General features: G+C 37.1%; 1 long non-coding RNA gene across 2 annotated transcripts in view; it reads left to right on the forward strand.

The window, feature by feature from the left end:
- The first annotated feature begins 1,267 nt into the window (after positions 1 to 1,267).
- LOC109563864 (uncharacterized) overlaps positions 1,268 to 26,682 on the forward strand; it is a 95,432-nt gene continuing 70,017 nt past the window's right edge. Inside the window, exons 1-3 of one of the 2 annotated variants that reach the window (XR_011565885.1) lie at positions 1,268 to 1,371; positions 7,508 to 7,595; positions 9,138 to 9,207. This is a non-coding gene — a long non-coding RNA (uncharacterized lncRNA). Of the gene's footprint in view, positions 1,372 to 7,507; positions 9,208 to 26,682 lie in introns of both variants that reach the window. The other variant, XR_011565883.1, reaches the window with a different exon arrangement.

The raw sequence follows: 26,682 nt of genomic DNA on the forward strand, positions 1-26,682 counted from the left end.
TCCTTTTCTCCAAGCAAGAATACTGGAGCTCTCCAGGGCTTTCAGGCAAGAATACTGGAATGGTTTGCCATTTCCTCCTCCAGTGGACCACATTTTGTCAAAATTTCACTTTGACCTTTCCATCTTGACTGGCCCTGCACCATCATTCATAGCTTCACTGAGTTACACAAGTCCCTTTGCCACAAGGTTGTGATCCACGAATAGGAGATGTCCATTAGAATCTCCTAAATAAAAATAGCTTATGTCTATAAGCTATAAAAAATAGCTTATATGTCTGGTATGGTATCCAAGTATGGGTATTTGTTCTTGTTTTGGTAATCTTCTCCAGGTGATTCAAAGTATAGTTGGTATTGAGAACAACTGTTCTACAATGGTGTGTGTGTGTGCATGTGTCCGTGTGTAAGAGGGATTTCAGGAGAATTTAGTGTACTGTAATGCTTTTAATGTGTAGTCCAGGATCAACAGCATCAATTTCATCTGAGAACTTGTTAGAAATGCAAAAGCTTTGAATTAGAGACTTTAGGGGTGGGCCTCATCAATATGCATTTTAACAAGACTTCCAAAGCATGCTAAAACGTAAGAACTTTTGGTTAAGGACTGTAGACCTTGGATTTGAGCTCAAGAAGACCTAATCTGTAACTAGCTTTCAACATTTAATAGCTAGGCCCAGTAAATCAAATACCTGAAAATTTCTAGGTCTCAATTTTCCCAGATATAAAAAATGGCAGTGCTGTTTGCTGCTCTGACAAATAATGGGAAGCTTTATGTAAACCACCTGGCACAGACCTAACGTTCAGTAAATAGTAGCTTATACTAAGGAGTAAGTATTTCAGAAAGAGTAATGAGTCAGAAACCAACCCTGTAAGTGGAAGCCTAAATGAATCCATCTTTAAAGATCTAGGGAAGACAGTTATGAGAATATATAGTAGGTACTCAGGAGTTGCATGAGTTCTTATATCTTAGACAATTATCAAAAGCTAATATTCAAAACTGGACAAAAATATTTAACCTCCTGAATCCTTAAATAGTTATTTTTCTGAATGGAATTGGAAATACCTCTTATGCATGCTGTTGGATATGTAGTGGTTATATAATGGTCACTAACATTTTCTACTTTTTCTTTTGGTTACATAAATGTATTGCTGACTTAGGCTTTTATTTTCACCTGTTTAAATATTATTTAAATGTTCAGCTAATAGATTTGTTCATGCAAAGAACTGATAATAAATGGGTTAGATTTGGACCTTGGACTTAAATACACATCTGTTTCGAGCCAAGCTTCATTTCTTTTCTGTTTATTCTCCGTTAGAGATCCAGAGTCAAAAAGCAAGAGCTTGTGTCCACCAGGAAGAATTCATATGCTGAGAGAATGTAAGGATTCCTGAGGTCTTAAATTAGATCCATTCGTTTATTCCTGGAATCTTTCTTTTCTAGTTCAGTGACCAAAAACCTTTGTGTGTGTATGTGTGTGTGTGTGTGTGTGAGTGTGACATCCTTAAGAGGTTGCTGAACGTACTCCTCCCTAACTTCCTTTAGAATAATTGTGCGTTTTACATATAGTAATTGTAAAAAGCAGTAATGCCAGTAAATGGCCCTATAGTCTATTGTATTTAGCATTTCCGCTGAAATTGTCATAAGCTTGAAGAAGGTGAGCTATTGTAGAAGGGTATTAAACACAGCCTTGTTTCCTTTGCTCCAGAAGATACTGCAAGTACATTAAATAAAATCCTGGAAATGTTTGAAAACTTCTGAGAAAAAATGGGAACTAAAACTTATTTGAAGGTGGATAGGTAGAAGGAAAAACAATTCAGCAAGAGGGGACTATTGATTACAGAGGATTTTCTTGAAAATATGAGTGCAGGAGACATTTCAAATTCATACTTACATATACACACAAAGGTCCTAAAGAAGCATGTCATAGTGCTGGAGGGGGAAAAAAAACCCAACAATTCAACTGTTGACCTAAATATTCAGTTTTTGGTTTACTAGTTCCCATGCATGTAGGACAAATGATTGATCTCTCAGAGTCATGTATGTTTACATATGACTCTAGTAAGTGTTCTGGTGGGATGTATAATTTTAAGTACAGAGTCTAGTATATAGTCATGACATTTAAGTTGAAAAATAACAATCATTGGATCAAAAGCTATACTGTCATATAGAATTTTTTTGAATTTGGGTTCTGGATCAATCCCATTATAATTCTTTTACTTACTTAGTTTTGAAATGGAAAGATAACATGGACAGGTATGCATCTGGATGACCAAAAATGGGAAGAGTCTCAATTTATGCCTGTAAGCAATTTTCAATGATATATTACTTTATATGTGAAATTTATAATATCATGGATTCAAAAATCTGTACTCTAAATGAGGCAGTTAAATATTCATGCAAGTGCTTGCACCTTTCTTCTGAAAAATTCTGGTCACTAATTTTCTCTTTTATTTGTGTTAAAATGAAATATTTATATTGTAATTTACTTCTACTATGGTTAACCTTAACTTGTCAATACATTACCTCAAGATTTGTAAGACTATTTACTCTACTAATTAAAAAGTGAGGTTACCATAGTAACTAGTATATCCTGAATACTCTGCTTATGTAACCTGTAAGATTCAGAATATTTTTCATCTGAATTGCTCTATGAGCTACGCTGATTTCAAATGCTCTCTTGCACTTTGGACTATAAAGGAAAATGCTTTCTTTATTCATTAAACACATTTGAGTATTTTTAGACAATTTGTTTATATTATAGACCAAGTGTCTCTGGTGTTTGGGACATTTTAAAGGTGAAAATAATTTGAAAGCATTTTCAAAGAAAACCTTGGAAATGGCAAAATAGTAGTGAGGGAGTGTTAATTTAAGTAACAGTGAAGTTAGAGTTTCAATTTCAGGAAATGTTTTAAAGTGAAAAGGATCAGTCATTTGATGAATATGTTATTCTGAGGAATTCTACAAGAGAGATCACATCTTGTTATCGGGAACTATCTGATTAACTCAAAACATGTAATGAAAAGGAAGGCAGCACACTTCCATTTCTATCTTGCCCCTAATATTTCTTAACTTACTTAGGTTTTTCTTCAGATCTTAGCTGAGATGTCATATTTTCTGGGAATGTTGCTTTCACTCCCCAAGACTATGTTAAGGCTCCTCCTACATGTTCACATAACACATGTTGAAGACAGTTTTATGACCAATTGCAATGGATGGTCCACTTGTCCATCATCCACTTGCTGAAGTGTCCTGGAGAAAAAGACCAGGGTCTTGCTAATGGCTATGGGCTCAAAAAGCCTCTTAGTAATTGGCTTAGGAACTAAGAAAGAATTAGGCCCAAATAACTGCGGTGTATTCAGGGCTGTTTCTTCTTAGGTATAATGCAAAATCTTCTACTTCTAATCTGGGGCATTTTTATTTTATACCTACTGCAAGGAAGAGGGAAAAGAGGCTATAGGAAAAGTTATTTCTTGGCATTTAGCAATTAGTTGATTAACATGCAAATTTTATTCAAAGTAATATAAAATATGCATCTATTATTTTTGGTTCATCAGATTGGGTTATTTTTTATTTTAATAAGATGCAACAATAATTAAGCAATTTGAAATATAAAATTTAATACTAAACTAGTTTCTCAGTGGCGATGATTGCCAGGCTGCACATGAGGTTCCAGGGACATGCTCAGTTACAAGGTCCAACAGACAGCAGGCAATAGATGGGACCTGAAAACCAGCCCATGTTGGCGAGGATGAGAGGACTGTAGAATTCCAAAGAGGGTTTTGAAAGCAAGACCCAAACTAGGGGAAAGAGGGATTTGGACTAGATTCTATGCACGTGTGTGTTATGTGCCTGGGTGCATGTTGTATATGGTCTTGGATTAAGGGTTAATGTGTTTTGGGATCTAATTGGAAGTGAATGTGAGTAGCTGGAAATGTGCATAAATGCTGTTGAGTTTGTGCATCCATACATAAATGAATGCTGCTCTCCCTGGTAGATGCTTTATAACTTCCAAAAGATAAGTCTCCTAAATTCTTGAAATTAATAGAACTTGACTATTTAAGAATTTAAGAAATTCTCATATGGGTTTTCTTGTCTTTATTATTCTGCTAAGCCAGCAGGGGGAAGTCACACATTACTTTTTAGTGGGCTTTAGGACCATTTCTTCGGACTTTTTCTTAAAAAGGTCTATCTTCTTGCTAAAAAAAAGTAAATAATTTAAGATAGGGTGCTTATAGTTATAATTGTCATAGGCCCACTAAGTATCAATCCTTAAAAAACAGCCTTAAACTTTAAGTTTCTTATTTTTTCTAATGGAAAAAAGATAAAACACCCCAATATTCCTTGTAAAAGTTATTGCCTTGTTGTTGACACTTATAATGCTTCCAAATTGCTAGTTCCACTTGTGATATAAGAAACATAATTAAGAATTTAAATGACAATGTAAAAAGTAAAGGAATATCTTTGGGCCAGTTTTTAATGCTAAAGGTAAATCATTTTAATATTTGCTACTGTATTCTTCATACCCTTTTTTACAGTTAAAAATGTCTGAGGAAGAAGGGAAATATTTTAAATTTCAAGATAGAGACAAGAATAGCTCTTTGTCAACACAAAACATAATATGGGGACTGTGTAGCTATTGTCTCTGAGAACATAAGAGCTGATTGCATCATATTGTGTGTATTCTGTAGGAAAAACACTGTAATGCTTACATGGCTAGTAGTGGGATGATCGAAGTCAATATATTGTGCAGTTTTGAGTGACATGGAAGGATAACACCATTATTCTTTGTATTTCAGTCTCTGTACTAAGTTAATCATGTTCACTGTTCCATCATCAATTGTCATTCACTCATTTTGTAATATGTGAGCATCTGCATTTAATGTTATTGTATCATTTCTGCTTACTACAGCTGTCTGCAATAGACTCAAATGACAATTTTGCAGCTACAAAAAGGTCACAAAAATAAACATTCAAAATAGAAACATCTTACTTTGCAACAAGTGTACAATCTGAGTGAGATATCTAAAGTTATGAAAATTGAAGTGAATTTATCACATTATATATAAACTCATCTGTTTGTTAAGTTACTATACATTTAAAAAAAGTAAATCACTAGGTAGCATTTATCTTTGAAATCACAAATTTTCACTCATTATGATTCTTCCATATTGCTAATTATATAAAATATAAATGTTTAAAGAAATTACAGAGAGAAAGAATAGAAAATAATGCTCACATACTTAACAAATATAGGAAAATACAAAAAGATAAGTATTAAATAAGACTCAAATCAAGAAAGAGAATGTATTTAAAATGGTATATATGAGAAAAACAAAGATATATAATTTGTATATTTTGAAGACTTTTAATTATTTCACACACACACACAGACACACACCTGATTAAGTGCTTAATTTTTTCCAAGAGGGAAAAATTGCAGTGGGAGAGCAAGCAGAAGGAAAAGGTGACAAGATAGCTTTACTTTCAAATCTGTGTCTGTCATCACCAGAACTTCCTTAAAAATGTTAAAGCAAGAGTGTATCTAGTGCCTAGCTCTCAGAAGAATACTCTTAAGTGCTACTGAACTGAAATCACACATGGTTTATGGAATAGGAATTCAAAATTATTTTCTTTCATTGATAGAAATATTCTGAATTATGAGCCTTTCCGTTCACTCACTCCTGGCATTACAATTTTAGCCATTCTATTCTGGAAGGAGTGGGTTTTCTCCTAAAGGTCTATGAATTTTAAAGCTGTGAGAACACAGCAGTTAGATGTTATCTAGTGCAAACCGGGTCTAGATTGGTTTTGTTCATAGACTATAGATACTGCAAAAGTATCAATAATCTTTATATAGTGGCAAAAAGATATACAGGATAAATGGCAATTAAAATTTATGTAACTTTTAAGTTTAAATGTAAACATAGAAAATCACCCCATTTTTATCTCTGCTGATTGGAGGTCAAAATTGATATTACAATTAACATGATATGATATATGGTAGATTCAAATGCAAGGACTATTTATTACCCAAGACTTACTTCAGTTTCCTTTGATGCCATTTGATGTTGTTATTTGTATTATCTTTGTGTTAACATGCCTCTTGGTAATTTACAAACACTTATATAGTCTTACTGGAGAAGGCAATGGCACCCCACTCCAGTACTCTTGCCTGGAAAATCCCATAGACGGAGGAGCCTGGTGGGCTGCAGTCCATGGGGTCGCGAAGAGTCGGACACGACTGAGCGACTTCACTTTCACTTTTCACTTTCGTGCATTAGAGAAGGAAATGGCAACCCACTCCAGTGTTCTTGCCTGGAGAATCCCAGGGACAGGGGAACCTGGTGGGCTGCCATCCACTGGGTCGCACAGAGTTGGACACGACTGAAGCGACTTAGCAGCAGCAGCAGCATATAGTCTTACAAAAAAGAATGCTAGGGCTCTGGCTTAAAATGCTCACTTACATTTAATATGGGGCTCCCCTGGTGGCTCTGATGGTAAAGAATCCACCTGCAATGCAGGAGACCTGGGTTTGATCCCCAGGTCAAGAAGATTCCCTGAAGAAAGAAGAGACAACCCACCCCAGTATTCTTGCATGGAGAATTCCATGGAGAGAGGCTCCTGGTCGGCTATTGTCCATGGGGTTGCAAAGACTTGGACACACATTTAATACTCTAGAAATTTACATGTTGGGACTAAATGGCCTGAAGTTCAAGTATGTAAAATAAAATGGAAATAATGCAACCTACTGAAATCATATTGTGCCAATATTCAGTCAGGGCACAGAGGAAAGAAAAAACAGGTTTTGAAACCCATCAAATTAATCACAGCCTAAGCTGGGAAATAGAGAGGCAAAGATTGCTACTCATCAGGTCATGCTGCGACAATGAAGGAAACAGATCTGATCATTTGATTATGGGCTTATAGGTTCAGAATTGTGGGAGCACTTTCCAAGTAACTAAGTTCTGATAATGTGTGGATATTTCTGCAGGTTGGAAGCATAAATGAATCTCTCTTATAACTCATAGTTTGTTTCAAGGCAAGGGCCTCAAACAGAACCAAAACTGTGCAAGTCTCAGATCAAGCAACAGTTTTTGATACACAGAAAATAATACAGAAGGAGCTAATAGTGTGAAATTGAAAAACAGAATATCAGTGTAGATGTTCTTAAAGTATATGAGTCAGGATCCTATAAATACAATTGCAGGCTTCTGACTTTCATTTTAGTTTCACGCTGACCACTTAAAAACTTTTTTGGGTCCAATATTTACCCAGTTCTACTTCAGAAAGATAATTTGAGTTTCTGGAATGCTGGCCGAGGAAAGATGAAGAAGACGATAAGGCCAGCACTGTTCTCCTGTCAGCTCCTGTTTTCTCCGTGAGTTCAATAGTGCCATCTCCAGAAATTTCTTAATGACATGACATGTTTGTTGATAATGGGTATTTACCTGTGTGATGAAGTAATGGCAGGTAATACTGGCCTCTAAGAATTTTCCTCCGTTCCCTCACTTAGGAAAAGGAGATGTTAATATCTTCTTCCTATGGTTGCTTTAAAGATAATTAAGTGATATATGTAGAGTGCTTACAGGAACACCTGACAGGTGAGTTGGCTAACAACTATTTCTATAGCCCACAAGATTCTCTTCACTAACTATTTAAAATCTTAATCATTTGGAAGTGGATGATGTCTTCAAACTTAGGTGATATCAAATACATTTTCATACTTTCTGCCCTAAAAATATAATAGAAAATAAGTTACTGCTAAGGAAATATTGGTAGTTCATAAAATTTTCAAATCTTCAAAGTCTGTGTATTTTGGGACACCAAATTATATAAGCCAATACAAGTACTTGTTCTGTATTTTAATGAGTGAAACTGATATCATAACTTCTTACTGTAGTGTATTTTCATGGCTCCTGTCACTGTGAATACTGTGTTCAAAGAAATACATTTAAAAAGAAATGGATATGTGAATGCTTTTGGTCCCCACTCTCTTCTAGCCATGACAGATGAAGTGAGGGATGAAAGAAGAGCTCATTATTTTGAAGAAATGACACCTTAAATTAAAATGGCAGTGCTCTCTTCCTTTCTTATAAATTCCTTTTATAGTAAAAGCTAAATACCTCTTATGGGTTGAATTTTGTCCCCTCCAAATTTATATGTTGAAGTCCTAACTCCTAGTACCACAGAATGTGACCTTATTTAGAAATATGATCATTGGAGATATAATTAGTATGATGTTACACTGAGTCAAATGAGTCCCCATCCAATATGAACAAGGTTCTTATTAAAAGGAGGTTTGAACACAGACATGCATACAGGGAAAACACCATATGAATATGAAGGCAGAGACTGGGGTGATGCTTCTAAAAACCAAGGATGCCAAAGATTGCTTAAAAAAAACCCCACCAGATGACTGGAGAGACATATGTAACAGATTGTCCCTCATAGCCACCTTGCTCTCAGATTTTCAGCCTCTAGAACTATGAGACAATAAATTCCACTGTTTAAGCCACCTGGTTTGTGGTAGTTTGTTACAGTAGCTCCAGTCAACTTATACAAACCATGCTATTTACTGAAATACAAGTTCTGGGGAATTGTGTATAAATCTGTATTAGGCTTCTATTGCTCAGAAATAAATTGCCACAATTTGGGCCTTCTTGGTGGCTTAGTTGGTGAAGAATCCACCTGCAAGGGGGGAGACCTGGGTTCAATCCCCGTCTGGGAAGATCCCCTGGAGGAAGGCATGACAACCCACTCCAGTATTCTTGCCTGGAGAATCTCGTGGACAGAGGAGCCTGGCAGTCCATGGGGTCGCAAAGAGTTGGACATGACTGAACTAAACACAGCACAGTAACTTAAAACTATGCAAATTTGCTATCTGAGAGTGTATGTGATCAAGGGTCTAGGCACAGGTGGGTGAAGCCTCTTCATATGTTCTCACAAGGCTGCAATCAAGGTATCAGCCAGGCTATGTTCTCATCTGAAGGCTTAACTAGGGAAGAATCTAATGCCAAGCTCACTGAAGTTGTTTACAGAAATATTTTCCTTGTGCCTGTATGACTGAAGTCTTTTTTTTTTTGGCTAGTTGTTGTATGTGGGCTATTCTCAGTCCCTAAAGTCTGTCTTATGCTCCTTGCTAGGTGCTGTCCTCCACAATCAATTCACAACAAGACTGTTATTGTTCAGTTCTTGCAGGAGAATCTCTTTCAGGTCAGTCTACGAAGACAGAGTCTTCTATAATTTAAGGTAATCATGGGAGTGAGAGTTGAACCATAAAGAAGGCTGAGTGCCTAAGAATTGACGCTTTTGAACTATGGTGCTGGAGAAGATTCTTGAGAGTCTCTTGGACAGCAAGGAGATCAAATCAGTCAAATTCTAAAGGAAATCAACCCTAAATATTCATTAGAAGGATGGATACTGAAGCTAAAGCTCCAGTACTTTGGCCACCTGATGTGAAGAGTTGACTTATTGGAAAAGATGCTGTCCCAACTTGCTGGGACAAATTGAGGGCAAGAGGTGAAGGGGGTGACAGAGGATCAGATGTTTAAATGGCATCAGTAACTCAGTGGACATGAGTTTGAGGAAACTCAAGGAGATAGTGATGGACAGAGAAGCCTGTTATGCTGCAATTCGCTGGGTTGCAAAGAGTCGGACAGGACTTAGTGACTGAACAACAATTCGTGGAAGTAACGTTCCCTTGCCTTTCCAAATTCTATTGGTTAGATACATTCACAGTTTTGACCTACTCTCAAGGGGAGTTAATTGCCCAAGGACAGAACTAATTGGGGGTTACCCTAGGGCAAGTTGACCACTATAGCAAAAAGCATCTCTCTCTCTTTTTTTCTTCTAGTAATGAGAAAGCATGATCAGCATTGATAAGCGTGCACACACACACATACACACACTCAACTAGGGAAGCAGATCAGCTGTTCAATTAGAAAATAATTATAGCATTACAGAGCCTGTAACTCTGTAACAATCAAGTTCTGAAGACAGAGATATAATGTTGTATTTACCTGTAGAAGATTAAGTAGTACAAACACTGCCATTCTTCAAAAGTCCTTTGGTTTAAAATTTTTTTCAAGCTATGATTGAATTTATTACCACATCTTATACACAAAAAAGATACATTTAAACACTCTATAGTACACCTGAATTAAAGTAAAATGCTTATAATTATATGGGAAAGAAACATGAAGATATTTTTAAATTATATGAATGAAAAGAAAGACATATTAATTAACCAGAATAATTGATAAACATTTAATTTACTAATTCTTTCAATGAGAGATATAACTAAATATGGCTAAGAAAATATCAAAGACACTAATATTATAGATAAATTTGGGAAATTTTTATTAAATACAATTGAGTATTTTTTCAATTACTGGATTTATTTATTCTGAAAAATATTAGGTACTGTGATCCAGTTATAAACATATACTAGAACTGAAATTATATTTTAGTTAACACTGTATTTTTCCAGGTACACATTCAATAGATAAAAGGAAAAATAATTCAAAGTTTAACTCCAAGGTATATGCGAGCTGATTCTATGATAAGGTGGTGGACTATGTCCTCCCACTTTTGTATCTTTATATTTGTAAAGCTCTTTTGAAGTTATATACTGCCTATTTTGATTATTAAATAGACATTCTGCAGAGTTAAAATTAAAACAGACATATCATATAAGGTCAGTCAGCAAGGATTGCTTTCTAAATTTTATGTCCCCAGACAGCCATCAGGCAGCCAGCAGAAAAATGCATTTTGAAGCCATGGAGTCTTCAGTTTTTATCTTGTGACATTACATTGAGATTCAGCAGATGGAAGCCCAGCAGCAGACATGCAAAGTGGATGCCAAATGAGGCACATATACGTAGCAGAATGGTGCCCTACCCAGGTGGTCATCTTCCCCTTTCCAGAACCTTTAACATGGCTCACTCCAAACTTGACTATGCTGTAGCGATCCTGACACGTTCTTCAGTCACTGGTGAATGTCAGTGGGCTCTTGGCTCTCTGCATAAGGAACTTTAGCACACTCTCTGCTCTGTACATATGTCCAAGTTGGCAGCCAGTTGGCATGGCTGCTGATGTGTCTCTATCTGTCAGATCTCCTCATCACCTTTGGGATGGAGATAGACAATACAAGTATGTCAACAAGAATATTACCATTGGCTGCAGAAAAATATGGAGGGAAATAAAAATTAGGAGATATTTTGGAAGAGACCTGGCAAATTATCTTTGTCATCCAAACCAAGTATCTTCTTATCTTATGGAATACAGGGACAATCCAATTAAAATATGAAAAATTTTAGGACAATTTGAGCCAAGAATTTGAATAGTCTTCAACAGTTAATGAACAAACCACACTTTGTGCACTTGAGCCAAAGCGAGTATAGCTCAAGCTTATGGAGGGACTAGAATGTTTTTTTGAATGCCATATCAGGCAGGGTATTTTTTTTTTTAAAGCTCAATATCCAATATTTTTAATTGATTAAAATTACAATAATAGATTATTACATGAAACAGAATCATGTAGATGTTCTAAATATTTTCAAACATTTTTAGGATTATGTGTACATTTCAACATTGATATGCACAGAAGTCTACACTTCCTATTTGCCCTACCTAAAGCCCAGCTAATGGAAGACACCTAAGTCATTTTGCTTTAAATTTATCAGGTAACCTTGACAGAATTGCTTGAACCAGTTCCATTTAAAATTAACTTCTCCATAATCTTTTCATTTCAGTGATGTTATCTTTAATTTCTATACTCATTCATCCCATTCATTCATATGAACAAATATTTACTGAACTTATTATCACCTGTCCAACCCTTTAAGTAGTTCCTCTGACTAAGTTCCCTAGTTAATTTCATAAAATCACTAGCCACTCACTTACTCATTCACTTGAGACAAATACTTGAGAATCATTCTTGATTTTTTCCTTTCACTGACCTCTCACATGCAATCAAGTTCTTATTCTTCTTAATTCTGTTTCCTAAATATCACAGATTAGTCATTCTATTTCAAATGCCAGCAGCAGTATTCTTTCCTTATGTATTCAAGTGACCATGAATAGGACTATATAATCTAGACTTTGGGAAATATACCAATTTTAACCTGTTTTATGATTGTAAGAATGCATTTTCACAAAGGAGATAAATATTATAACTTTTAACTATCTTAGGGAGATTTATTATGGAATAGTAAGAATAGGAAAGGGCTTCCCTGGTGGCTCAGACGGTAAAGCGTCTGCCTGCAATGAGGGAGACCCAGGTTCAATTCCTGGGTTGGGAAGAGCCCCTGGAGAAGGAAATGGCAATCCACTCCAGAACTCTTGCCTGGAAAATCCCATGGACAGAGGAGCCTGATAGGCTACAGTCCATGGGGTCGCAAAGAGTCAGACATGACTGAACGACTTCACTTCACTTCAAGAATAGGAAAGAGGTATTCATGTGGCTCAATGGAAAAGAATCTGCCTGCCCAACAGGAGACTTGGGTTCGATCCCTGGGTCAGGGAGATCCCCTGGAGAAGGAGATGGCAATGCACTGCAATATTCTTGCCTGGAAAATCCCATGGACAGAGGAGCCTGGCAGGTTAGAGTCCATAGGGTTGCACAGAGTCAGACATGACTGAATGACTAAACAACAGCAACACAGAACAGGAACTGAGACAATTGTCTAAGGAAAGAGTGTTTCCTTTTGAATCAGAGTGGTCGTGGTGGACAATTTCATCTCCTTTTTAGATGTGGAAAAGTTGTCAAACTTACTTTCCTGAAGTAAACTTATCCTATTAAAATGATACCTCTAAGTCAGGAATGGGACCTTGACCTTGACTTTTCTGTCGTCGTCTTGACAGCATAGCAAAAGCAGAAGAGAGTAGCCTTAATCCAGGGCAACATCTCTGATCTATTGTAGGTCGAGGGGAATTATCTTAGTGCCAGACTGATGGGTGAGGGAAAAAAATGTGAATTTAGGTGATTCTAGGGCACAAAAAAGGATGGAGAACTTGAAGGAAGATGTACTTCATGTTTACCTAGGCAAGTAGTGACTGTGAATCCTGACCTCAGTCATCATTGGTTGAGTCCTCTGTGTGTGCTAAGTCGCTTCAGTCATGTCTGACTCTGTGCAACCCTGTGGACTGTAGCCTGCCAGGCTTCTCTGTCCGTGGAATTCTCCAGGCAAGAATCCTGGGGTGGGTTGCCATACCCATGTCTCTTATGTCTCCTACATTGGCAGGCAGGTTCTTTACCACTAGTACCACCTGGGACACCCTGAGTCTTCTGAAATTGCAGTATAATTCTGTGGTTATAAACATGAGATCTGCTGATAGATTCTATGGGTATGAATTAGGATACCCTTGATCTTGAATTAGAATACTCTTGATAGCAAATAATTTAACTTCTCTAGGTCTCAGTTTGCTCAAAAGTGAGGAGGAAAAAATAATGATAATATTCATCTTGTGATGATATGAAAGTGAAAGTCGCTCAGTCCTGTCTGACTCTTTTGTGACACCATGGACTGTACAATCCATGAAATTCTCCAGGCCATTCCCTTCTCCAGGGGATCTTCCCAACCTAAGGATTGAATCCAGGTCTCCCGCTTTGCAGGCAGATTCTTTGTCATCTGAATCACTAGGGAAGCCCTGAAAGTGGAAGTCTCTCAGTTGTGCCCGACTTTTTGCTACCCCATGGACTATTCAGTCCAAGGAATTCTCTAGGCCAGAATACTGGAGTGGGTAGCCTTTCCCTTCTCCAGAGGATCTTCCCAACCCAGGGATCGAACCTAGGTCTGCTGCATTGCAGGCGAATTCTTTACCAGCTGAGCCATAGGGAAGCCCAAGAATACTGGAATAGGTAGCCTATCCCTTTTCCAGTGGATCTTCCTGACCCAGGAATTGAACCAGGGTCTCCTGCATTGCAGGTGAATTCCTTACCAGCTGAGCTACCAGGGGAGACCTGATGGTGCAGTGAGGTTTAATTGAGATAACATATATGAACATTTAGAAAAGTATTTGCTCCAGTGATAAGTAGATGGAAGAGATATGTTAGCTATGACTATATTTCAAACAAAGTAACTGAAAGTGCAACTTGTGCTGACTTAGCTTCCTCATTTCACTTGCCTCCAGACTGCCCTCTCTGAACCATCCTCCAATATAGCTAGCAGAATTGCCAGAATGTGTTATTTAAAACTAGAATCAATTATTTCATTCCTCAAGTTAGCTTCTATGGAATGTAAAGAGGGTGACCATGTGATTTATCATCTAAGCTTAAGAATGGTAAGTTTGCCTTATTAATAATTACTCTGGGACAACAGGCACAACTCACGCAAACAGGGATTTTTGGTTACCATGGTTATAAAGTCTTTCTGTGGTCTGGCTTCCAACCTCACCAGTTAATTTCTTAGTTCTTGTCCTGACTGCAGCCACCCAGATTCACTAGCAGTTCCTAAACTATCATGTTTCTCTGTGCCTTTGAATGCAGCCATTACAACTCTCACTCTCTTCATTCTTTCACTGAATTTATATCTGTCACTTTAAGCCATTGCTGAGTTCTTAAAATCTCTCTGGATTCATGAATTCTGACTCATTTGTGTGTCTATGTGTATGTCATATGACACCAGCTTATCTTTATCATTTTAATGATAAAAATAATGATATAGTTGCTAACTATATAATGTATTTTATTCCAGGCACACTGATCCCAGAATAGGTGCTTAAATATGCTTTTTCTAAACAATCCTGCAATGTGTGTATATATATGTGTATACACACACATATATATTTTCTGAATTTTTATGCTAAAAAAAAACTGAAGTCCAGGGAAGTTAAGTGACTTCCTGGGGTCCTCATAGCTAATAAGCAGCAGAGGCAATGTTTAAGTTCAGATTGATCTATATTTAAGCCCATCTTTTCACCAAATTGCCCTCTCATCAAAACTATTGCAAAGACTTATAATGAACATTTGCCTTGTCTTCTGACCTACATTATCGATTTCTTGAAGGGCAATGCTATTCCTTATTTATTGTTTTCTTCTAAACTCCCTATACCTTGTCCAGTGTTTGGCACATGAGCATGAGCAGGAAGCACTTAACAAATGTTTGATAGATGAGTTGACTATTTCAACGACTTAGTGAACAATAACCAGTTTCTATCAGTTCAAAGACATCCTTCCCGAGTTTTCTGCCTTCAGACACATTCCTTTTTGTGGAGGGAGGGAACTGTAGTTCTCATGTATTGGTCAACCATCTAATGAGGTCCTGTGAGCCTCAAACCAGCACTGGATTAAAACATTTGCAAAAAATCAAGGCAAATTTACATATACAGCAAGGACAAAGTCTTCATAGGAGGTTGCTGGATCAGGAAAACAAGACATTTGCTACATAATACACAAGGAGTTTTATGTATGGATTGCCTCTATTGTTTTGTTTCAAAATTAATCAGAAATATATTTTTTCACCAACTTGACTTAATCATTAAGAAGATGGCAATTGTGGTAAGAATAGGATGAGGAAGAATGAGAGGTAATTTAGGAGCATAAGGTTACTGTGGAGGAGGCCAGGTCTTAATGGGATTTTAAAGCAGGGGACTTTGGATAGCTAGATGACAGTATGGCAAGATTGACGGTGTGGTGGCACAGGGAGCCTGGTGAATGAGGAAGGCAGAATCAGCCCATGAAAGAGAAGCAGTGGCACAGAAAAAACTTTAGTAAGTAGCACCATAGGTAACCCTCACTGTTCAGTTTTGTTTTGGACTAGTCCTTACCTCCTGTGAAAACCCAGGTGCAAAATGAGCCTGCCATTGGACTCATATTCCTGTCACCTTCAGGGTGACTGCTTCAGACACAGATGGGACACCTCACAAATGTGAATCATTGCATGATAGAAAGAAAACTGCAAGGGTACTTTATAACATGAGCAGCTGTACATGAGCACAGCTTGGAAGGGCCTTTGTGAATCGGTCACCTTTAGTGTTTGGGGTATAAAATATTGAACTCTTACTGTATCTCAACATAACACAGAAACCCTCTCAGTTTTTATTTCTACTTTGGTTTTAGTTATATATCAAAAAAGACACGCAAAAATGAATGAGATACAGTTCAACACTGAGAACATCCCAGTTTGGAGGCTCAGAGGTGGCCTCCGTAAATGATGCATCAAAAGCGTGTGTGCTCAGTCACTTCAGTCATGTCTGACTCTTTGCAACCCCATGGACTTTAGCCTTGTAAGCTCCTCTGTCCATGAGATTCTCCAGGCAAGAATCCTGGAGTGAGTTGCCCTGTCCTCCTCCAGGTAATCTTAACCCAGGGATTGAACCTGCATCTCCAGCATTGCAGGTAGGTCCTTTACTCACTGAGCCACCTGGGAAGCCCTCAATGGCTCAAACTAAAAACTGAATTCTATTCTCAACTTTGCCATTATTGGCCTTGTAACCATGAGTAAATCTCTTGGGCTTCTTATGTCTCTAGTTCTTTATGTTTTACTTGAGGACAAGTGCAGAATAATTCCTAAGGTACTTTGAAGCTTTACAAATTTGTATTATTTTTGACAAAGCTAAAAGTGCTAAAAGAATGGAATGAAATTTTGGAGTCAGTCAAATCTGAGTTAAAATCATCAAACCACCACTGAGTGACCTTGAGAAAGCAATGGAGCCGCTCTACAGCATATTTTTCATCCGTAAAATGGGAATATTATTGCTGTCCTTGCAGGCTTGCAGTGGCTACAAGATTGAATGTAAAGGTGGCAACATAAAGCTGGTGAACAAAAGGTACTGAAAAATGGGGGTTATTTTCATAGACCAAGGGAAATCTTATTTCCTGTGAGAGCCATGCCAAATGGGATGCTCAAGTTATTGTTTGCACTCCTCACCCGTGAAGGTGTCCATGAATTGAAATTAGCACTCTGTGTGTGTGTGTGTGTGTGTGTGTGTGTGTGTGTGTGTGTGTGTGTGTGAGTCTCATGGGATTCGAGTGTTGCTAAGGCAACCACTAACTTCCAAATCAGGGTAAATAGTTTCACAGAATGTACAGTTTCCTTTAACAAATTGGATTCTAGTGAAGGGCACACCTTTCCTTCTCCTGCTGCTCTGTGCCCAAGTCCGGGTTGTACACCTGCAGTTCTGTGTGGGGGGGGCCGCTTTCATCCTCTGCCAGCAACACTCTGAAGGTAACAGCCAGTAACGGAGATCCCTGAGGTCTGTCAGCTTTCCCTAGTCTTTACCTTTTGTACTTTGTCAAGTTGGAGTCACATTTCTTGACTCACACAGTAGGGCACTGAAACAGCTGCTTGGCACATTCATGTAATAGACTTCTAAGCAAAGATGCCATGCGGTTTGCAGTCATCTCATTCTGCCTTCTCCTTCCCACCCTGCAACTATCCTTATTTCCCCTACTCACTCATATGAATTCCTGCCGAGAATGAACCTATTATTAAGCCAGCATTGCCTCTCCTGCTACATTCTTGTGTTAAATTAGTCCTCTTCATTGTTGCAAATAATAGGCGACCACTTATATATCAATGAAAATTCACTGCACTGCTGTGGGGTTATTTCAGTCCTTGATAAACCACACGTTTCTGCTATTGTTTATGATTTTAAGTGATTTGAAGTCAGTATTGCTTTATTTAAAATCTTTTCTTTTGGAAATGGTGACCATTCTTCCTCCTGTTCTTAGCATATTTTCTCTTTGAATTCCTTGGAACAATGGGTACTTTAACAGTGGCATCTTTTTTTGTGCTAATTCTTAGTATTGGCTTCTGCTTTTGAATATGCTAGTAGCAAGGCATGAATACAATGCTGACAATTCAAGGAAGCATGTTAATTAGCTTCCTTAAGCATATGGAGGAGAATTTAGGATTATTTATTCTTTTCTGATCAAGACTTGAAGTCAGAAAAACCCTCACTAGCTTTCTCACAGCTCTCCTATGAAAAAGCTTGGCCTTTCACCTTTGCTGAGGTTCTCCCTTACGCCAGGCACAGTGTTGGGCTTCTCATGCACACTTTCACCCTTAGAACTGGAAATAACTGCAAATTAGGGATTATCACGTGCATTTTACTTTTGTGAAAATTGATTAGCATTTTTAAAGATCTTACAGTAAAAAAAGTATTCAATCTGGAAATTTCATGTGTCTCTGCAACGTATTAAAATTACTGATAGAATCTACTAAGCAAACATTTCTCCCTATGCTTGAAGGATTAAAAAAAAATTGCAAAGTATGTTGTATATAAAATAAACATGGATATATTTAGTTTAAAAATAATAAAATGAACACATTTGTACTCTCTATCCCCTTAAGGAAAAGAACCTACCATGCCTGTCCTGAGCCTATTGGCCCAGAGTCATAGCGCAGTATCTTAATTAGGAGAAATAGCCCTTATAGGCATCTTTACCCTAGTTCCCTTTCACCTGTGTTAGGTCAGTCTGAACTACAGCAGGAGATTTGGTTTCTCAGCTCTTCTATTACACATGTCAGTAATTTTTAAATTAAATTTTCTGTAACGCAAGTACTTAAAGTGATGTCAGTTATTAGATTCTCATTAATAGACCTCAAAAAATGAACTCTGCATTTTCCTCCTTGATCATACCTCTCCATCAACCTCAGAAGTAACCACTGTCTTGATTTTTAATTGTAGCATTCTCATGATTTTCTTTACTGATTTTACCGCTTTTGTATCCTTAAACGTTATAATTTTTACTTTTGTCAGTTTTGCACTTTATGTAAATGGAATCACACAGTATGTTCTCATATGACTTGCTTTTTTTCAACATTTTTGAGATTCATGAATATTATATGTGCAGCAGTTCATTAAGTTTCTGTAAAGCATAATATTCTACTGTATGAAATAGCATAACATATCCTTTCTCTGTGATACACTTTTGTCTGTTTCCAGTTTTTACTTGTATGAACATGCTACCATGAACATTTTGATATGTGATTCCTGGTACATATGTGCAAGAGTTTCTCTAGTACATATGCCTGTGGATGAAACTGCAGGGCTATAGACCATATAAATGTTCAGGTTCACATGATAATTCCAAACTCTTTCCCAAAGTGATTGCACCAATTTATAATCCCACCAGTGAAAAAGTGTCCCAGTCATTCCAAATCCTGAACTGAAAGTCACCTGCTTTTCAAGTGTTTGAGAAATCAGAGGATCTATGAACTGAAAGCAGGCTTGAGAGATAGCTTCTTGCTAGAAGTTTTAACTGGAAAGATTGTGAAACCTGGATAGAGAGCCTGAACAGAGTGGATTGCTAGCAGTTGAGAAGAGATTATGCAGCACAACAATAAGAGTCATTGCCATGTCAAGTGAGCAAAATTTGGATGTTTTCAGGGTGTGTGGCTATGTAGTGGGATGATATCTATCAAAATTTCTACAAAGAATATCCCCAAAAGAAAGATTCATCTTTGAACATACACCAAGATGAGAGCACCAATCCTGATTTCTGAAGTACCAGTAAACCAGTAAAATTAGACTTCCCTGCTTTTTTCCTGTCTCTCCTTCTTCCTCTTCCCAGGTCCAACAGAAACTGAGTGTTGGATAGTGGGAAAGACAAGAAGGGCACAAGATGGAGAAATAGTGAGAAAGTCAACCTCACTGTCTTAACGTTAGGTTCAGCATAAAGCATGCTAGTGCTGAGCCAGAGGACAGCTTCACATTTAAATTTCTGAGTTTTACTATTACATACACCGAATAACTTAATTACCCAAATGAAAATGTTTTGTGAATAAGACTAACAGGAGAACTTTTGAGAGTGATGAGAAAAACCATTGTGAAAAAAGCAGTTTGAATATAAATAGTTATTTCTTCTCTATCTGAAACATATATATATATATAAGTTCAGTATATATATGTGTATATACACACATATATATATACATATATACAAGTTCAGTATAAACCCAGTGGGCTCAGTGTATACATGTGTGTGTGTGTGTGTGTGTGTGTGTGTGTGTATATACCCAGTGGCACAAAGGAAATTGGAGAGGAGGCAATTATAGCAGACCCAGCAGTGAAAGTTTTGGAGGCTGAAAACCAGCAGGACAACGGGTAACAGGTAAAGCAGAAACAAGAAAGCTGAATCCTCCACAGTAGGAGGGCTGGCAGTCAATTCAATTTAATTAAAGAATTACAAAAAGGCTCAGGAGTTGGTTAGCACTAGAGACCTGTAGAAGTGGAGGTGAAGTTGGGTGAAGAAGAATCATTGGATTTCTGTTTAAAAACCATCAGAATCTCTAGGTTCCCTCCAGATTGTTTCATGCCCTTCCTCTCTTCCTCCACAGCCCTGTCTCCTATATTTCCAAATAATGTATTTTATATTCTCTTTTCTGACTTCTCCCATTTGGGCAGTATCTTTTTACTCCCCTACATATTTTTTCTATCCCTGGTAGTTTTACTGTCAGTCATTTGGATGATTAATGTATCATGTTTACATTATTTGATTAGGTAAATTGTATTTATTGCTAAGCCATATAGGATACTTATTTTTCCTGAATGCATTTTTGTTTTTCATGGCATTGATAAAGACTTTCCTTTTAAAACTTGATTGTCTTTATATGCCTTTAACCAGAGGAATAAAATGATGGGCCATATGGGTGTAAAATCAGAACACCCACATTCACAGGACTAAGGCTCTGGGGAAAAACTGAATTTGATGATAGAGCAAGAGAGTTCAGAATTGGAATTACCAGGCAAGTCATATTGATTAGGGAGGCAAGACGTCACTTTGGATCATTTAATCTAATGTACTATATTCTCTGCACTGTGTTATAACCTTAGAACATAAGCACATTCATTTTCAGTGCTGTCTAGGCTTCACCCATCATATTCTAGTGTTGTCAGAGGGACAAATAATCAAAATTATATCACAATGTATTTGAAGATGAGTATAGTGGTAGGGGTGATGGTAAATCAGGAAAAACTTCCCTAGGTCATAGACCTGATGATCTTTATAAGACAGATAGTAATTAACTAGATGGAATAATGGAAAGTGAAGTTTCAGACAAGAGAGTCAATATTTACAGAATTGCTAGGTATATATTTTAGAGGAAATATTTTCCAGTGCTATTGGGATAAATCTGGAGGGAGTTAGATCAGTGTGGAGCTAATGCAGTAGTCTAGGCAGAAAATGATGAGGGATTAAACTAACACGCTGCCCAGAAATCAAGGAACTGACTTGAGAGCTAGCATAACATTGGAATTAATAGGAGAGTGTTACTACCCAGAAGAGTGAGGGATGCAGTGCAGTCTTGGGTAGCATAGATGCTTTTGTTCGGAGTTACTAGATGGACAACCATGCCATTCACTGAGATATCCAACAGGAAGAAGATAGACTTGGGTGGAAGATGATGAGTTTTAGATCTATTGAGTATGTATTATTTGTGGAAGATATGTGTGAAGAGGATGATGAGGTAAGAAAACAATTTGAGATGTAAATTATGTTTTAATTCCTTTTCTTGGAATTAGTTGGTCATTCCCTAGCCTAGAAAGTTAGGGTATTCCACCTGTACTGCCACAAGAGAAGAGATGATCAATATAGAACAGATCAAAAGAGTTAATTCTTGGGTTTGATTTCCATAAGCTTAGGCTTTACCATAGAGAAAAGATTTTGAAAAAAAAAATCTCATCATGAAAAATCATAAAAATTTTTATTTTTTGCAAATTTCTTCCTCTCTCTAGACTAAAGATGAGTATTATGGTCTCCAGAAAGGGACATCCTTTAATGACCTCCAGACTCTGGAGATATGGCAAATTACAGTGTTTCCTTACAACAAGCAAGAGTAAGAGCAGAAGAAATTTTTTTCCTGGTATGTTAAGGCTGACTTGTCAGAGAGGACACCGCAAATTTTCCCACAGTCTTGAGTAGTTTGGGATCAAGAGAATATTTCCAGTGAATCCTAGAATGGCTGGTACATGGCTGACAGTGAGCTGAACTTAGGTCAAAGGAGAGGGGGTTGAAGAGCTGATTTTTGTGGATTGCTGAGCCAAGTAGAAACTGGGGACAGAGACATCTCAGCAAATGACATTGTCGGTATATAAACAGATTGTCTTAAAACCCTACTGTATCCCCAGAATCTAAAAGCAAGGCCAGGGAGAAAGCAAATTTCTTCTTTAACTGATTGAAGTTAAGTTTTCATTATCAGGTAAAATGAGTTCTCATAAGAGAAATTAAGTTCAATTATTAAAAAATAAAGACAATTCATTTATTGAAGGTGGTGAATTTGTAGACTAGATTCCATACCTGCTATATACAGTAAACAACTGGATGTGCTCTTTTGGGATGCAATTGATAAAACTTATCTGGACGTATTGACTTGGAAGTTATCAATATATCTGTAGTAATTGAAGGTCTAGCAAGAATCAGATTACTTCAACAATGTGGAATAAGAGATAAAAATGTTAACAGCAAAAATGTCTGAAAAATACAAAGACTCAAATAGATGGAAGAAGATGGTCCCTTAAAGACTAAGTGAGGAAGTGTTTTTTGAGAAGTCTCCTTTTGAAAGTGTAGCCTAAGTCTGAAAGTCTAATGCTAATGACCTTGCATTTCGGTTCAAAAGAGCCATTATCTAATGTGTCTAGGTTTCATGAGAAATACTATATGTTGCTAAAATGAAATGTCTTTCTTGCCTTTTATTGTTTACATAATTAAGTTAAGTGACTCCTGCAGTTCTCTGTTTTATATTAAGTTTGACTTCAGGTAGAAAGGGAAATTTGAATGTTGGTACACATGAACACTTCAATGAGGTTTTTTAAAATTTAAATCAGGGTTTACTACTCTCATCCCCACCCTACTTCCACAACAAGGAACAAACACACAGAAAATATAGACTTCAGATTGCACGTATTAGATTATAGGCAGCTATTGGGCTTCCCTGGTGGCTCAGAGGTTAAAGCATCTACCTGCAATGTGGGAGACCTGGGTTTGATCCCTGGGTCAGGAAGATTCCCTGGAGAAGGAAATGGCAACCCACTCCAGTATTCTTGCCTGGAGAATCCCATGGATGGAGGAGCCTGGTGGGCTACAGTCCACAGGGTCCCAAAGAGTCGGACACGACTGAGTGACTTCACTTTCACTTTCACTTTATGGGTCATCATAGACAGTTGTATTAGAGAGTGACCTAAAATAATAGAGCTTAGTATCTTGATAATTCTTGCATCTTTGTTAAAGTTTCAATTGTCTTCAAGTAACCCATAGTAATAAATTTCCTCTGGTGTGCATGCTGGTATTCTTGAGTACTTTAGAGATATAGACTCTTATTTAGGATGAAGCTGAAGAGCCTGCCAACGCTTCATGTGTCAGCCTTGGTAAAAACTGATGTTCATGTGTTTCTGTCAGTTGTCACCTGGGATGGATTTCAGTTGCCATTGTGAATATAAAAAGCTCACTATCCCATTACTAATTCCCATGAGTTATTTAGTCCTGTCTTTCTTTTTCTAAAGGTTAAACTCTTATCTTTCTGCTAAAAAGTTAGATAATTAACATTCTCACTTACAATGCTTCCATAACATCTGTAGATTATGCACCATTAATCAAGTTCCTCTGCAGGCATGATTGACTTTTGCAAAGAAACTTGGGGAATAAATCCTTTCTCTTTTGTAATAACTTTGTTGTTATTATGCTTAAAAAAGTCTCTTTCTGAGAAACTCAATTTAGAGTAACTGTCTCTAGCTACTTAAAATGGGTATTATAAAACCATATAAAAGAAATAAGAGTAAATGATGTATTTTAGAATCTTTGAACGCTGACATCTCTTTGTTTGCATTAAAAACTTTAGAATTTGTGATTTCTAAAGCATTGCATACTTATAAAAATCCTTTGTGTTGACATTTAAATTCTCCATTTTCAAATGACAGAAGCAAAAATTAAGGATATATACTGTATTAGCATTTTAACTTGAATTTAGAATTCACTTGTGTGGAAAAGACACATATAAAAACTCAGATTTTTACATTCTAGAATTTCTGTGCCTGAATTATTTGTCAAGAGCACCTGCGCAAGGAGAGTGCTGGACATTTATAGAAAATATGTCCTAGAAACGATTTGTTCATGGAAAAAATCTATTTTATATCTGTGATGTTTCCTTGACATTTTCTTTCTGCTGTGGGTTTCTTATAATGCCTCCTTGATCTGTCTGAGGAGATAGATTGTGGGAACTTTCGGGAAGCTTTAGAGATCTATTAAACATAGAAATAAAACCTCTTCTTTTCCATCATAAAAACCTATTTTCATTCACTTCCTTTTGTTCCCTTCTCCTTTCTTTTTCCTTCCCTAAAATGAGTGGTAGAAAATACCAAAGCACTTAAAAAAATTAATTAACATAAGAATTTTTTTGTTGGATAACAAAAAAATATACCTGAATTGGGTCAATAAAACTAAATACCAGTGTTCACTGCCAAATATATTAGTAAACTATCTTGGCCTAAATGGCTCTTTTTCTAAATTTTGAATATAAGAACAACTTTCACAGGAAAAAGATTGACAATTTTGACATAGAGGCATGTACTTTTTAAATATTAGTAGCGACCACAGAGATAATTTTTTAGGCAGAGGATCCAAAGTTGTAGAAGAAAGGAGTCATAATAAAAAGAAAACAGAGTAGTTACATTAGATTTTGATTAGATGTTCTGGTAACATTATAGAGTCTAGTATCTTCTAAAAATCGTCAACTAATCAAGATTTTTGTAAAAGACTAAGGTCTTAAAAAGGTGAGGGGAGGAGAGGGTGAGATATATGGAAAAGACAACATGGAAACTTATATTACCATATGTAAAATATATAGCCAACAGGAAGGGAACTTGCCCTATGGCTAAGAAACTCAAACAGGGGCTCTGTATCAACCTACAGGAGTGGGATGGGGAGGGGAGGTGGGAGGGAAGTTCAAAAGGGAGAGGATATATGTATACTTATGGCTGATTCAGGTTGAGGTTTGACAGAAAACAACAAAATTCTGTAAACAATTATCCTTCAATAAAAAATAAATTAAAAAAGAGGTGATACATAGAATAATTAGTCATCAGGTAATGTGGCTATTAAAAAAATTGCTTATGAAAAAAAAAAAATTGCTTATGAAAATTATTATATTTAGTGTTCACTTAAAGCTTAGTCTCTAACCATTTAAAAATCTTTATAAATGAGCTTATATTAACCTCTGATTGTTCTTTTTCTGGTGATCTTCTATTCATCCTTAAAGAGGCAAAGAAAATGTCTTCTCTGTGAAGGTTTTTGTACCCTTTATCAGAAACAATCCTTTTCCTTGCTATGAGCCTTTGCAATTTTGAGTAGAGCTTAGTCACTTTACATCTTACATTTTTGGTTTATGTGTTTTGTTTCTTCATGTTAAATGTGGTCTAATCCAGTGGAAACAGTGTCAGACTTTATTTTTGGGGGCTCCAAAATCACTGCAGATGGTGATTGCAGCCATGAAATTAAAAGACGCTTACTCCTTGGAAGGAAAGTTATGACCAACCTAGATAGCATATTGAAAAGCAGAGACATTACTTTGCCAACAAAGGTCTGTCTAGCCATAGCTTTGGTTTTCCCAGTGGTCATGTATGGGTGTGAGAGTTGGACTGTGAAGAAGGCTGAGCGCCGAAGAATTGATGCTTTTGAACTGTGGTGTTGGAGAAGACTCCTGAGAGTCCCTTGGACTGCAAGGAGATCCAACCAGTCCATTCTGAAGGAGATCAGCCCTGGGTTTTCTTTGGAAGGACTGACGCTAAAGCTGAAACTCCAGTACTTTGGCCACCTCATGCGAAGAGTTGACTCATTGGAAAAGACTCTGATGCTGGGAGAGATTGGGGGCAGGAGGAAAAGGGGACGACAGAGGATAAGATGGTTGGATGGCATCACCGACTCAATGGACGTGAGTTTGAGTGAACTCCGGGAGTTGGTGATGGACAGGGAGGCCTGGCGTGCTGTGATTCTTGGGGTCGCAAAGAGTTGGACATGACTGAGCGACTGAACTCAACTGAACTGAACTGAAGCAAGGGAAAGGGCCATATTTCAGCCATCATGTTCCCAAAAATGAGCTCAGTGCCTGACACTAGCAGTCATAGTTTAAAAAACATTTGTAAAGGTATAACATTTTTTATATTCTTAGCATTAGGAACAAGAAGGCTAAAATCTTGAAATTAGAAAATGCTTACTTCTTTCTTTAGCTTCAAAGCGTCTCCATGATTTGTTATTGCTTCTTAATGGAAGACTAAATTAGCAGTAAAAATATCTAAGAACAGAGAATTAAGTTGCAGATTGATTGTTGCTGTTGAGTTGCCAAGTTGGGTCCGACCCTTTTGTGACCACATGGACTGTAGCCCACCAGGCTTTCTGTCCATGGGATTTTCCAGGCAAGAATATAGGAGTGGGTTGCCATTTCTTTCTCCAGGGGATCTTCCCAGCCCAGGGATCGAATCCATGTCTCTGCACATGTCTCCTGCATTGCAGGTGGATTCTTTACCACTGAGCCACCAAGGATAAAATTGTACAATTCAAATAATATGAGGAGAAAATTTGTGATATAAACATTTTGCAGACTTGCACTTAAATGAAAGATCATTTAGAATAAATGAGGGGAACAGTCATCAGAAATTAAATGTTTGGAAAATGAGAATGTATTTCTTTATTTATTTCACTTGACTTTTAGCATAAAACAAACATAATGACGTCAGCAGTTATTGAGGCTATCA

The sequence above is a fragment of the Bos indicus genome, chromosome 1, assembly GCF_029378745.1.
Source record: "Bos indicus isolate NIAB-ARS_2022 breed Sahiwal x Tharparkar chromosome 1, NIAB-ARS_B.indTharparkar_mat_pri_1.0, whole genome shotgun sequence".
NCBI classification, from domain to species: domain Eukaryota; kingdom Metazoa; phylum Chordata; class Mammalia; order Artiodactyla; family Bovidae; genus Bos; species Bos indicus.